Source organism: Empidonax traillii, unplaced genomic scaffold (assembly GCF_003031625.1).
Source record: "Empidonax traillii isolate 1590-97213 ecotype Southwest subspecies unplaced genomic scaffold, ASM303162v1 scaffold32:size1966603, whole genome shotgun sequence".
Lineage (NCBI taxonomy): Eukaryota > Metazoa > Chordata > Aves > Passeriformes > Tyrannidae > Empidonax > Empidonax traillii.
This window is the reverse complement of record NW_020955225.1, coordinates 1818575-1831575: the sequence shown is the minus strand read 5'-3', so window position 1 is coordinate 1831575 and position 13001 is coordinate 1818575. Positions and strand designations below refer to the sequence as shown.

Genomic DNA, 13001 nt, shown 5'->3' with positions numbered 1-13001 from the left:
TTTAATAAAGTAGTATTTGACTTAATCCTTCATACAAATGCATAAAATTTCTTGCACAACTTTTTACTTGAAAATATCACTTAAACACTGAGGAAACAATCTTAGAACTGGATCAGACTGAATGAAGAAATAAGTACAGAAATCCCTGTTTCCAGCATGAGATATTCCTTTGCTCCTTGGAAAAACCTCTTCCTTTCATCCTTCTACCACACTGTAGTCAATTTTTTTTGTTTGTTTGTTTGCAAAGAAAAAAGTAGGCAAGAAGTTTTCAAGAACCATCTGCTGAGAAACAGATCTTTTTATACCTCTTGCTTAAAAGATGGGAAACCAAAAACACTTGTCTTAAGTCTCCCCCAAGTTTTGCACTGACAAAATTATATAATGTTTGTTAACAACCCCAAAGAAATCCAGCTATTTTTAATTCAGGAACTTAAACTGGCAAGAAAAATATAATCTAGGTGGATGTCTGGTGAGCTTCAGCCAACAATGGGTGGAAATCTGTCTGGTGAACTGTAAGAAATTTCATATAATTTTAAATTTGGTAATCTCTGTTCACATATAAGCAAAGTACTCTGGAATACCAATACCTTTAAAGTGAGATAAAGATTTGTTCTGCACAGAAGAAAATTCTGTACTTCTCAACCTCGGTTCTGAATAACCATGTAATGCCTCTTAAGATTGTTAACATCCTCAAGAAAGGTGGAAGTAGAATGGGAGGATAGAGGTAAATACAGACATCTGTGTATCTATACACAGCCTTTAGCCAAGAACTTTGAAGAGAAAAATAACACTATTAAACTCACGTAGACAATATGCTACTTTGCCTAATCTTTATATAATTCTGTCATTTCAGAATTTAGGATCTTCTAGAATAACATTTCTGTGAGGTACAAGAGTTCCATGTAAAGTAATTTTTCTAGTTAATGGAATCTTAGCTTCTACCACCTTAGCATCTGTTTCAAATATACATGTACTAACACAGCTACAGTCTTTTCATTGTGCAGGTAAAAATGTAATTTTTTTCCCTGTCTCTTCTCATTTTATTCTCCCTGTCATAGCACAGATTGATTTACTCCTGCAGATCAAGTTGCAGCAGTTGAAAAAATTACTGAAGCCAGTAATTGACTTCACCCGTTAGTTACTGCCTTTCAGCAGTGCCACTTTCAGGGTAATTTAAACTAAAACGTTTGATTTTGCAGTGAAATAGATTAGGAACAATTAATATTGCTATTCCATTTAAACACTGTGAACTGCTTTGGACTTGGAATAAGTGACAGATAAAGAACATTCAAACTAGATCTGCAAGGTGCATCTTTCCATGTCAGCATAATTTAACTGCAAAGCATTTTCTGGCTTTTATGGCTGTACAAAAGGAGCAACACGAAGTAAAAATCCAATGTTGCAAGTCTTCACTTATGAAAAGAGGCATTGCTCACTGAGTAATTCAATTAACCTGGAGTAGATTGCTGACAGAGGTGAGAACTGGGTGTGCAGTTTACGTGGTGCAGTCACCGCATCACCTGCAGCATTTCAGTAATTCAGAGATGTATTTGCAGCACTTCAGGAATTCAGTGTGCAAGAATTCACAATACAGCACCAACCAGGCCTCCAGGAGGGAACTAACAGTGTAGTATAAACAGCCAGTTTATAAAGCCATTATAATATTAATTTCTGAATATGCAAATAAGGAAGTCATGAGCAGATACTGATTAGCATTACTGGTAACACTATGGCAGCAGCATGAGCTTAATGAAATAACTGTGGTGATGTTGTTCAAGGATATTAGCTTGACTATTATGATTTTATTTATCAACAGTCTTATATTTCTTTAAATACATGTCCAGCAATTGTCACCCCACCAAAGTAATTGACCACATACTTCAAACCTGCAGAGAGCTCTTATTTCAAGGAAGTACATCTTTGTATTCACTATTATTAAAATAAATATATTTACATTGTTTCCTATTTAAAAAACAAACAAACAAACAAACAAACAAACAAACAAATAAAAATGTGTGGGTCCCAGTGAAGAGCTGGTATTTAAATGCTGCCCTGAAAACAAAATTTCAGAATGGTTGCACTTTCTGTGCATACTGGACAGCACTATTTTGCCACTTCTCCCTCTCTATCACAAGCTAAACTAAAACCATAACAAAATAGGGGTAAAAATCCCTTTACATCCTGATGTTTACAGAGTAACATTTTTAAATTACAGTTAATTTCTTAGGGGAGGAAATTAACAAAACAACAACAACTGTAGATATAAATCATATTCCAGGCCCTATCCCAAATTCTTCTGTGACACTACAGATGTACTTATTGCTTATAAATCATAATAATGTAAAAATATTGGATATTCATGTATATAAATTTTCCAAATAAATAATCTTACATTGTAAAACAGACATTTTGATTATTAAAAAGGCTATGAATGTTACACCACTCTGCTCTCCCTAGTTTTGAATACATGAGGAGTTTTAGCCACACTCAAAATCTTGGTTTTTATCTGTCAAGTTTTACAAAGCAATATGTGGATGAGTACATAAATGAAACAGTCTAACAAGTTCATCAAAAACTTTCCTGAATCAATTTTGAAAGTTGTGATAGTACCACTAGATAATTTATATTAAAAATAACTGATAAGAATTCCCATAACCCCAGTTTTAACCACAGTGGATTTTCCAGAGATTATAAAATAACAACAGCAGGACTCAAAGAGGTTTGCCAGACAAACCACAGGGTGGAACTTAGCATTACGTTCCTATGCACATTTTTATTTCCTTTTTTTAATTAAACATAGTTTGAAGCACTCTTTTAAAATTGTTTTTGTGCCATAATGAAGAAAACACCTCAAAGCATGAAAATGGCAGAACACCACTCTTATAAACCACGTCAGATAAATGCTAACGTGACTTTTTGTAGGGTCTTTTACTGTCATAGATTTTCCTGAGTGACTAAAGGGTACAGACATCTAATAGGCAGTGTCAGGACTTTTCACAGCAAAAACCAACCAGTAATGGCTTACAATTCTTGAACTGCTGAAGAATACACTACTTTTTTAATAGTCTTTGCCTCTTTCTAAACAATTCTAGGAATATTTTTTTTTACCCTTAAAAAGTGTTCCAGAGCTCCAGACCTTTAAGGAGAGGGAAAAAAAAAAAACCCACACCACAACCAAAAAAACCCAACATGACTTAAGATTTCTGCTTAGATATAGAGTAGAATATCTTATGTCGTGGGGAAAGAGTTGTTCTTACAGAAACCTATTTATATAGTCATAGCTGTATGTTGCCTGTCATTTGTGCCATAGCACTGACAGCAATACTATGGCAACAGCAATGCAAAGGAAAAGAGCATGAGGTACTTTCTAGCAACCAAGCATCATCCTGAAAGACATTTATGAAATCAGAGTATTTCAGAGGAGCACAGAGGAAAGAAAAAGTGCAGAAAGCTAAATAGAATAGCCCAACTCTAAAAGACCTTCCAGCACTCACTCACACTTTTAAGGTGGTAAAAAAAAATAAAAAAAAATTAAGAACAAATAAAATTGTTTAACAGAAGGTAACATTAGGCTTGCCAAGCCATTTTCCCAGCTTTCAAAAGAAAGCATTGATGTCTCTGCTGCTGACTTCCCAACTAGTAAGGCAAATGGCCCAGATGGACAAGATGGAGGGTAGGAGGGGGAAAAAAAATTTGAAACTTGCTCTCCTTCATCTGCCTATCTGTGCACTTAAATATACCTGTTTTTTTGTCCAATATACCAAACATTAATGCTGTCATTTCCATATTACCACTGCTCATTATTACCTTCACTTAGCAGCTGTCAAATCATACCTTGAAAAGCAGAGAGAACATAAAAACTGTAACCACCTAATGGAGTAGGCTGTGAAGGTAGAATCTAAATCTGTTGCTTACACATAAGGCTCCAGCTGGTCCCACCTGAGTCCTTTGACTTATTACAGGACTCATTATTTCTTCTTTAAGAGGATCACAGAAAAGTAGTAAAAGGGGTAAAGAGTTCAGTTGTCCACGTCAGATTAAGAAGCAACACTTCCTACCTAGATTAGGAACAAATAATCTGCAGCAATATTTTGTAATTATTATGTCAATTTTAAAGAAAAAAGTATTGTATTTAATAAATTAGGACTATTTAATTGAAGTCCAAAACTACATCAATACTCAATTATTGAAATCATAGTAGAGAAGAAATCCTGAAAATATCACTCCCATTCTTATCTTCATACTCCTGAACCTATTTTAATTACTTGGACAAATTTAGCCAGGAGACCACACTTTTTCAATATAATATCCTTTTCATTTGCTGCTAATCCACCATGGCCTCCTTAAATAGGACTATTTAAATCCCTGTATTAAAATGGTGTTTCTCAGAGCAAAAGATCTTCATGACATGGGCTCTGTCTGTCAGTCAATACCATGATTATAATGTTATTTAACTGAGCCTGAGCTCTTTGCATCTATTCTACTTCACAAAGACTCCCTCTAAAGTGCCACCTGACAGCTCTATGCACAAGTTTTGAATCCTTGAACCATGCTGGTGTGCATTTCAACTTTATCCTGTAGATCTCAACTGCTGCAGTGTTAGGTAGGAACTTTCTGGTACTGCAAATTTTTAGTGTTGGGTGTTTTAGCTGCTGGGTTTTCCCTTTGCTTGCCATAAACCACCACCACGGCTGCACACAGAGACGTCTCCTTTGCCACCACACATGGCAGGTTTCATTAGGGAACTGGCTGGTTTTGATGGTGCTTATTTTTAAAAAGGTAGAGAATTTATAGATATCTTTTACTGGTTTTGGTGACAATAAGAAGCACTACAAAGCCATTGCCTGACAGAAATCCCTCTCATTTTTTTAAGGCCAGACACAAGATATAACAAACAAACTGAACTCATTTTCACACTTTATAGTATCTCAAATATAAATTATTTTGCAGCCATAAATATTTATCCACAGGATCCACTCCCTACATAGGATATTTCATTATCATATTCAAAGAAAAAGACCTACCTCAAAGAGAAACAGACAATTTGTTATATTATCAAGGCTTTCAAATTCATTCCCTCATATGATTTTACTCTAAATCCACTAAGGGACTGATTTATTCTTTGATCTATTTTTTATTAGCATGATGGTACTGACTTCAATGAGGTTTCTTTAATTTGAATTTTTTTTCAGTAATGAACAAAATGAAACTGGAAATTCTTAGCACCAGGAGAAAACATCACCCCACATCCATTTAAGTGAACAAAAGAATTAAGTAAGTGTTAGCCACAACTTGCTTACAGTTGCATTCTTTCCTGATCCAGGGTTTTTACTGTTTTAAAATTAGGGTGTTTTAAGGTTTTTTTATGACTTTCCCATCATAGGGGGTAAAAAATGCTCTTCTCTTGAGGAAATAACACATTAATGGCCAAAAGGCAGGTTCTCACAGCCATGTGAAGAAGCAGCAACAGTGTGGAAAACATGCAATGGATAACTTCTTATTGAAAGAGAATTCTATATTCCTGATATTAATCTGCAACTGATAGGAAAAGTGTTTATTAAGATTTGTATGAAGATCCTGGAACCAGTGAACAGAACTATAAAAACACAGTAGGCAGTGAGCATGCTGAATGAACAAATTAAACTCAATAACACTGATATATGGCATAAGTAGTAATTTATTTAACTGTTGCAAACTTATCCCTTTAAAGCTGAAGTCTCTTTTATACTAAAATAGTAACTACAGTCCACCTTTGGGAAAACACATCTAGAAGCCACTCAGCAAATATTTTTAAAATATCCTGTGACTTATTTCAGAGATCTCTGAGATATGCAGTGTCAAATTTATTTACATATACCAGTGACACTAACAAATCATCTTGATTTTAGCAGTGAAACATTTTTGCACCAGAGGTGCATAAGAGCTAAAGGTTGAAAAGAAAAATCTTGGAAAAAAAGAGGTGAAGATGTCTCTGATAAGCATGGTTATTTCCATTTTCCTAGAAAGAAATACTCCCTTAAATCTGCAGACTGTTACAACTCCAAAGTTACCACAACATTGCTCTACAAATTCAAATATATATTCACTAAAATTCAATGGCTGACTTTAAAAAACATTACAAAAAATCGAGTTATTCATGGTATGATTCATAATGTCATTTTCTTTGCTTTTTATTTGTGTGTTTGTACTACATGAATATATTTTACAAATCAAGTGAAAATTGCTCTAGTTTTGGTGCTTGAAAATCTGTTGATGCCTCAAATCTGAAAATTAAACCTCTGCTAAAACAAACAAAAGAAAAGTCATCCATAAACCACTGGCAAGAGAACACAGTATCACAATAAAAAACTCTGTGAAACCACATATGTGATTGTTGGATATACTCCAACATAAAACACATTTTTATTTATTTAAAATGGAAGTAAATCTGATTTTAGGCATTTGTGTCAAACCCTTTTAAACGGCAATTGTCAAGATCACCTGTTTCACACATAATGCATTTTGTTTTACTGCCTCACTGCCAGTTAATAACTTTCATTATTGACTAGTAAAAACCCTACATTTCACAGTGTCTACTAAACAACACAAGTATTTATGAATCAGACCAGGAATACTGCTCACAGCTGAATGTTATATTCTCTATCACCTGCTTACATCAGATACAATTCTGCCTGGAGCCCAGTAATACTATTCTTTATATTCCAGAGTAGCAGAAATCAGCTGCCTTCTTCCAACACCTGTTCAATTCCAAACGCAGAGATTAGGTAACTACAGTAACTTAAACTTTTCCTTTAAAGACCCATTTGTGAGAGTACTGTTCCCGAAACTTATAGAAAGAAACCCAAAAACTATACATACTGCCATTTTTATTTTTTTCTAAAGTCAGGAATTAAATAAATAAATAAAAATCTATTTGTATTCTGTAATTCTTGTTAAATTCAGGATATCCAGAATTTTGCACTAGTTGCACCCAGTTTCTGAAGGAAACATATATTTCTCCTGGGTGCCAGAATACATATATTAGTCATTAAATGATACAAAAACTTTAAGTTTTCTATAATTTTCTTAAACTGCCTAAAGTTTCATATTTCCATCAGTTTCTCCTTGTCTTAGCACACCCAAAGAAATAGTATGTTTTTCATCCAGTAGTAGCATAGCTACTTATTTTCATATGGGGTTTTTTATTCAGCTTAAATGTAAATTTAATTCAAACTACAAGGTACTAATCAAGAGTTCAAAACATCAGATACATTATAAAAGATAATTCCTATACTTTGGGATGTAACACCAATTAATAGCCACATCACCATGTTTGCCCAAAGCTGTCACAAGTAACATATGGATACCTCACATAAGAAGACATCCTTATAAATCATAAATTCAGCTCTGGAATCTCTAAGAGTACCATGAACTCGAAAACTAATTGCATGTCTTGGAAGGAATTTTCTCATAATTTTTGTATGGTCCCAGAGAAGGGAAGCAATCAACACATTTTTTAGCTAACTGGCCCTATCTAAATACACTGTATGAATAAAACATGGCAATATGCAATATAACACTCCTAAGAGAAGATGATTTGAGAGGAAGGCTTCTCCAAGGGCAGAACAGAACCACTTGAAGATAAGTTATATTAGAACACAAACCAAAAACAGATGGTAAGCAACTGCTTCCTCCCAGCCAGCCTCCTGACTCCAGCCCACTTGAAGACTTGACAATCCTCCACTCCTCAGGTAGTTTCTACGAAAACTCTTGCTTTCCTGTTACCTGATGAAAAAGGCAAATTCAACATCTTTAGCCAGGGAAAGCCTTGTGACAGGAATTGCTTCCTGTCAGGGGAGCCCCTCAGCTGGCAGCCCTTGGCCACCTCAACCCCAGGAGATCAAACCACCACCTGGTGAAAGAGGACCTTCTGACAAGGGACCACAACACCATTACCCAACAGTTATTTGCCTTATTGATACATCAGAAAATTAATTCTCTGGTTCTATAGTTTATGTAGACAAAAAATGTAAAGCTTTTTCTCTGTAACATTAAAAAAACACAACAAAATGACACAGGAATCATTTGACTGTTCTGGTAAAATACTTCCTTGTGCCTAGCAACTCCCATCCTGACAGATCCCCAAAGCGCTGCAGAGGTTGTAAACACATGAATTGCTTCTCAAAGCAAATTCTGTGCCAGGAGCACTACACTAAAGTGATTCTGAAAAAGGGATTGAAAACTAAATTATCCCATGGAAATGATGGAGCATAGCTGTTTAGACCTCGGAGAATGCAGCTACCAAAAGACAGTTAAACTACTTGTACAAAAAATACTCAGTAAAAAGAGTCACAGAATTAGATAAAACAGAATTATAAGATCTTTAAAATGTGTTACAGCACTGTGATGTGCAGGGCCTGTATAGTAAGTATGGTTTAAAGTATGGTTTAAGAACTGGAGGATCTGGTCAACAATTAAATTGATTCAAAGCCCACTGAAACAAGTGGCATCTTCTGTAGGGTTTAAAAAGTTTACTGGAACAACAGCTCTGGAAATGGAATTCCTTAACTTAAGCTTAAAGTGAGAGAGCCTATACATCTCAACAACAGAACTTCATTAAATATTTGTATAGGCTGTTACATGTCAGCATTTAAGGCTTAATTTTAGATTTTATTACAAATGTCAGGCCAGATGAAAACAAGCTATACTCTTGAAGCCTGTCATAGTAAAGCTGTTGCTTACCTGAAGCTCAGAAAACCTGATTTTTAAAGTTTTGCCTAGAACCACCAAGTTTGGGATATTTGGGATATTATTTCCTATCCATTCTCTTTCTTCTGAAATCGTGCAACCAGATGAACAGCTTAAAAAGATTTGGGAAGGCAGAAAAGTTATATCTAATAATGAGAGCTCTGCATATCAGAGTCCTGTAGGTTATCATTTTTATGGAAAAGCCTTTGAAAGTCATACTGAAGCACATTTTCCCACACAACATCAGGGGACCATGATGCATTTTATTATAACTGGTATACTACATAGAATACTTTTTAAAAGAATCAAATATTAGTTCTTGAAAGCAGAAGTTAAATGAGGAAAAATCTTACAGGAGTAATGTGAACAAGGATTAAATTAAAGTTTCAAATAGATGTATATTCTTCTTCCTCTCTTTTGTATAAAAGTCATGTCCTTGCTCCTCAAACTCAAGTGAAAAAAACTAATTTTGCATATAAATGGAGTGACTTCATGCTGGATAAAAGCTTATTATTTAGTTGTAAGAAAGCCAGAAAAGAGTAAAAAAAAATACCACAGAACACATACCTGTCTCTTAGCTGAAATAATTACAACACAGAGAACCTTGAATAACATGGCATTGCATTAAATACTGTATCATATATAAGTATTATCATGCTTCATATTTTGGTTACTTTGCCTGTTTCATGCAACTAAAGATGACTCAAGACATTTTAGTTATTAATGGAAATTGGAGATTTGTATTAAGGTTGTAATAGAAATGTCATGCAAACACATCAGATAGACTATTTCTTTACATCAGCTAATTGTGCCTCCAAACCTCAGACTTGCCAAGAAAATGGATGTTTTTCCTTCTACGCAGAGGTTTTTTGAGTGTCTTAAACAAGATCAACACAAATGACACGAGGACATAATTATATGTTGCTTCACAAGATAGAAAACCAACGGTGATAAGATTAACTGCTCCATCAGTTACTGATATAAGGAGTAGAAATATTGATTTGTGATTACATTAAGATAAAATAATAACATTTCAAATCTTTAGCATCTGATCATATAACTGTTGGTCAGGACTCCTGATGATTTGTAGTAAAATAGATGCTCAGAACTTGAAAACTTCAAATCCTGGTTAGTAAAGAAAATTTGGTGTTGCTACTAAAATCTATCAGAATTCCAGCCATGTTATATAAAATAAGTATTAAGTGTACTGAGTGAGTTTCCCTGAGACCAAGTTCTATTCTGGGATAGAAACTGGAAGTATTAAATTGTTGTGGTATTGAAAAATAGCACAATTCCTATTGCAACCAAATTATTATGAAGAAAATACAGTCAATTTAATAGGATTATAGAATACTTCCCTGGAACTTAATGATGTCTGTCCCATGTATACTGTGAAGTATTAGAAGATATTTTGATTTTTTTCAAATATACCATATAAAAAGAGTGTCTTCAGTCTGCAAGTCTACTTGCCTGATAAAATTCCTCTGTGTTTTACGTGATGCAGCACAACTATTTTCTGATATCCAGACATGATGAACTCCTAGAGGCAGTCTAACATCTCACAGTGATGTTTCTCTGTGCATCACTAATTTCTTCACTGCTTCTACTACAAGCATTAGTGACGGGATATTTTTGTGTGATTTTGTGCCACATATCACAGATCTTTTCCTTTTTTTTTTTTTTTTTTGGCAGAGTTTGAGGAGACATATTATTTCTCAGTGCACAGTGTGGATGGATCTGCACTGTTTTATATGGAGAATCGTTCTCTGTAACCTGAGGGATACTGCCAAGTCTGGTTTCTTTAAAATCAATTCAAGAAATTCATGCTCAGGCTTGGCTGGAGGAATAAACTTTTTGATCAAATCACAAAAACACAAGTTCTTATAGCTCCCCTTCTATCGGGGCACAATGTTTTCTTGGAGAAAAAAATAAATAAATAAACATTTTCATGGTATACACTATATTCTGCCACATGTCTGCTGGTGTGTTCTACTCTTACCCAGCTTAAAGTACACAAATATCAGTTTAAAATATCTTTCCTGTCCTAGAAAAATATGACCAATTATCTCAATCTATTGTTTAAATTCGTATTATTTCTGGAGAAAACAAAGCTAGTAATTACACAAGCCACACAGTGCCCTTTCCCATACAATTAGAAATTGATGCAATGGGGTTTTCTCTTGCTTGTTCATTTATTTGGTTTATAACAGAGACATTTGGGGAATTCAGCTGAAATATATCTGCAAAACAAATTTCCAAGCCAATGACTGAAATAATGTTGCATAGAATGCAGATGATGTTCCATGCCTTGGTTCAGATACATCTCCCATGGTCTCTGCAGAACAGTAAAAGTTTTGCAGTTTTCTTGATGACTAATATTTTAGAATTCTATCAATGGTAGATATTATAACCATTGCAATCTCAGCCATCTCATTAGTCTTGCGTTTGACCTGCAATAAAGAAGGTCAATAATCATATTGAAAAAATTCCATGATTGATTATTTTAGCCATTCAGTTCAACAGCAAAATCATTTTAATGAATGTTTGTTATTGAAATTATTGTTTAATTATATTTTAAATAAATACAATTTATACTTTTTTTTTTTTAATTCAGTGTCCAAAAGCTCATGGTACCACCTCAAATCCTCACACATCTCCTTCTACTGACACTATCAAGAGTCAAAAACCAACAAATGAAAACACTGATTTAACTGAGAAACATAGTTTAACATGGTCTGCAGTGGCACAGGACCCAGGCTGCAGTACTCAAAGACCACAGGTCATGTCTACCCTTCAGTCACTGAAACCAAACAAAACCAACAACAAAAAGCCAGCAAGGTGCTGCTGTGCCTACTACTCCTAATTATTGTTTTCTGTAGATCAGATCAAGTGCATGTGTACAACCAACTCCTGCAACAGCAGCTGTTACATTTGCTCCTTAGAAACTATAAATAATACCGACCCTTTTCATGTTTCTGAGCATAATACATTAAACCATTAGGGCACTAAAACAAAAGATCCCTGCTATATTGTACTTGCCAGTTTTTACCTTCCCTCGAGAGAACTAAGAGCTTATGATTTAGAGAAAATACAGGTTACCCCATCTTTCGGTGGGAAACTTTGATCTTTTATCTAAATATTGTCTGCAAGACAAGAACAAGGTAATTGCATGCTCAGTTGGATTCAGGTAGGTTACACTCACTGCAGATTTCCATGTGTTTGTTACATTTTTGGTTTGAATGCATCCTCCTCTATGAGAAATTAAAGATGCATTTATATTTACGTATTTTTTTCACGCAGTGCTTCTGCAAATTGTCTGTGTAAGCCTTCATTACGATGTTTTAGCAAGCAGGCCACCTAGTGCCTAACAATAACAAGTACTCTATATTGACCTGAAGTGTTCGGCAAGAAGGAACAGCACTTAGTCAACTGGATATCAAAACCATGTTACCACACTAAAACTGCTAAAATCACCCCAAAGTCTCACCCTGCCCCTGAGTAGAATTGTGACAGTTTCCTGTAACAATTTTAAAACTGGAATAGATATATATCCTTGTCTTGTTGAGAAATTTAAAAATTTTTTTCTTTAAAATTTCATTTTTGTAGGTCTTCAAGTTGCTTATGAGATTTCAATTATTTCAGTCTGTTGCTGAAAAAATAAATGCTGGTCTTTTTCTAAGAAAATGCTCTTCCCCCAGAGGGTGGCTGGGCACTGGACAGGCCCCCCAGGGCAGTGGTCACAGCACCAAGCCTCATGGAGCTCAAGGAGCAATTGAACAATGCTCTGGAGCACATGGTGGGATTGTTGGGGTGTACTGCGCAGGGCCAGGAGCTGGACTGGATAATCCTTGTGGGTCCCATCCAACTCAGCATATTCTATGATTCTATGACTTCCCATTCTTCTTTGGCACATGTCATGTCTAATTTTACCTAATTAAATTAACAATAACGTAGCATTTTAAATGTGAACGACATATCTGGTAGTACCATTGCAAGAGGCATTTCCTCCTAATTCATTTGTGTCAGTATTTTAGAGTCCAATTTAGTGTCTTTTAAGATTGTGGGCAAAGTTTCTATAAACATCAAGAGCTATAGTGCCTATTAAGCTTTCTGTTTCATCTTGGCAATATACTGCTTTTCTCTAGACTAGAATGAAAATTCAATAATCTCAAGAAGCAGGCAATAGTCCCACAAAGTAAAAAAGACCACTTCTTTCTTTACTCAAACTTAAATTACCCTTAGTGCTTTCCTCGGAAAAGTGAGATTTTAAGGCC

At 34.9% G+C, this 13001-nt stretch overlaps 1 protein-coding gene across 1 annotated transcript in view; it reads right to left on the bottom strand.

Annotated features, from left to right (window-relative positions):
- The window catches only part of PCDH11X (protocadherin 11 X-linked), a 77519-nt gene that overhangs the window by 31736 nt on the left and 32782 nt on the right, over positions 1-13001 (bottom strand). The window lies entirely within an intron of this gene.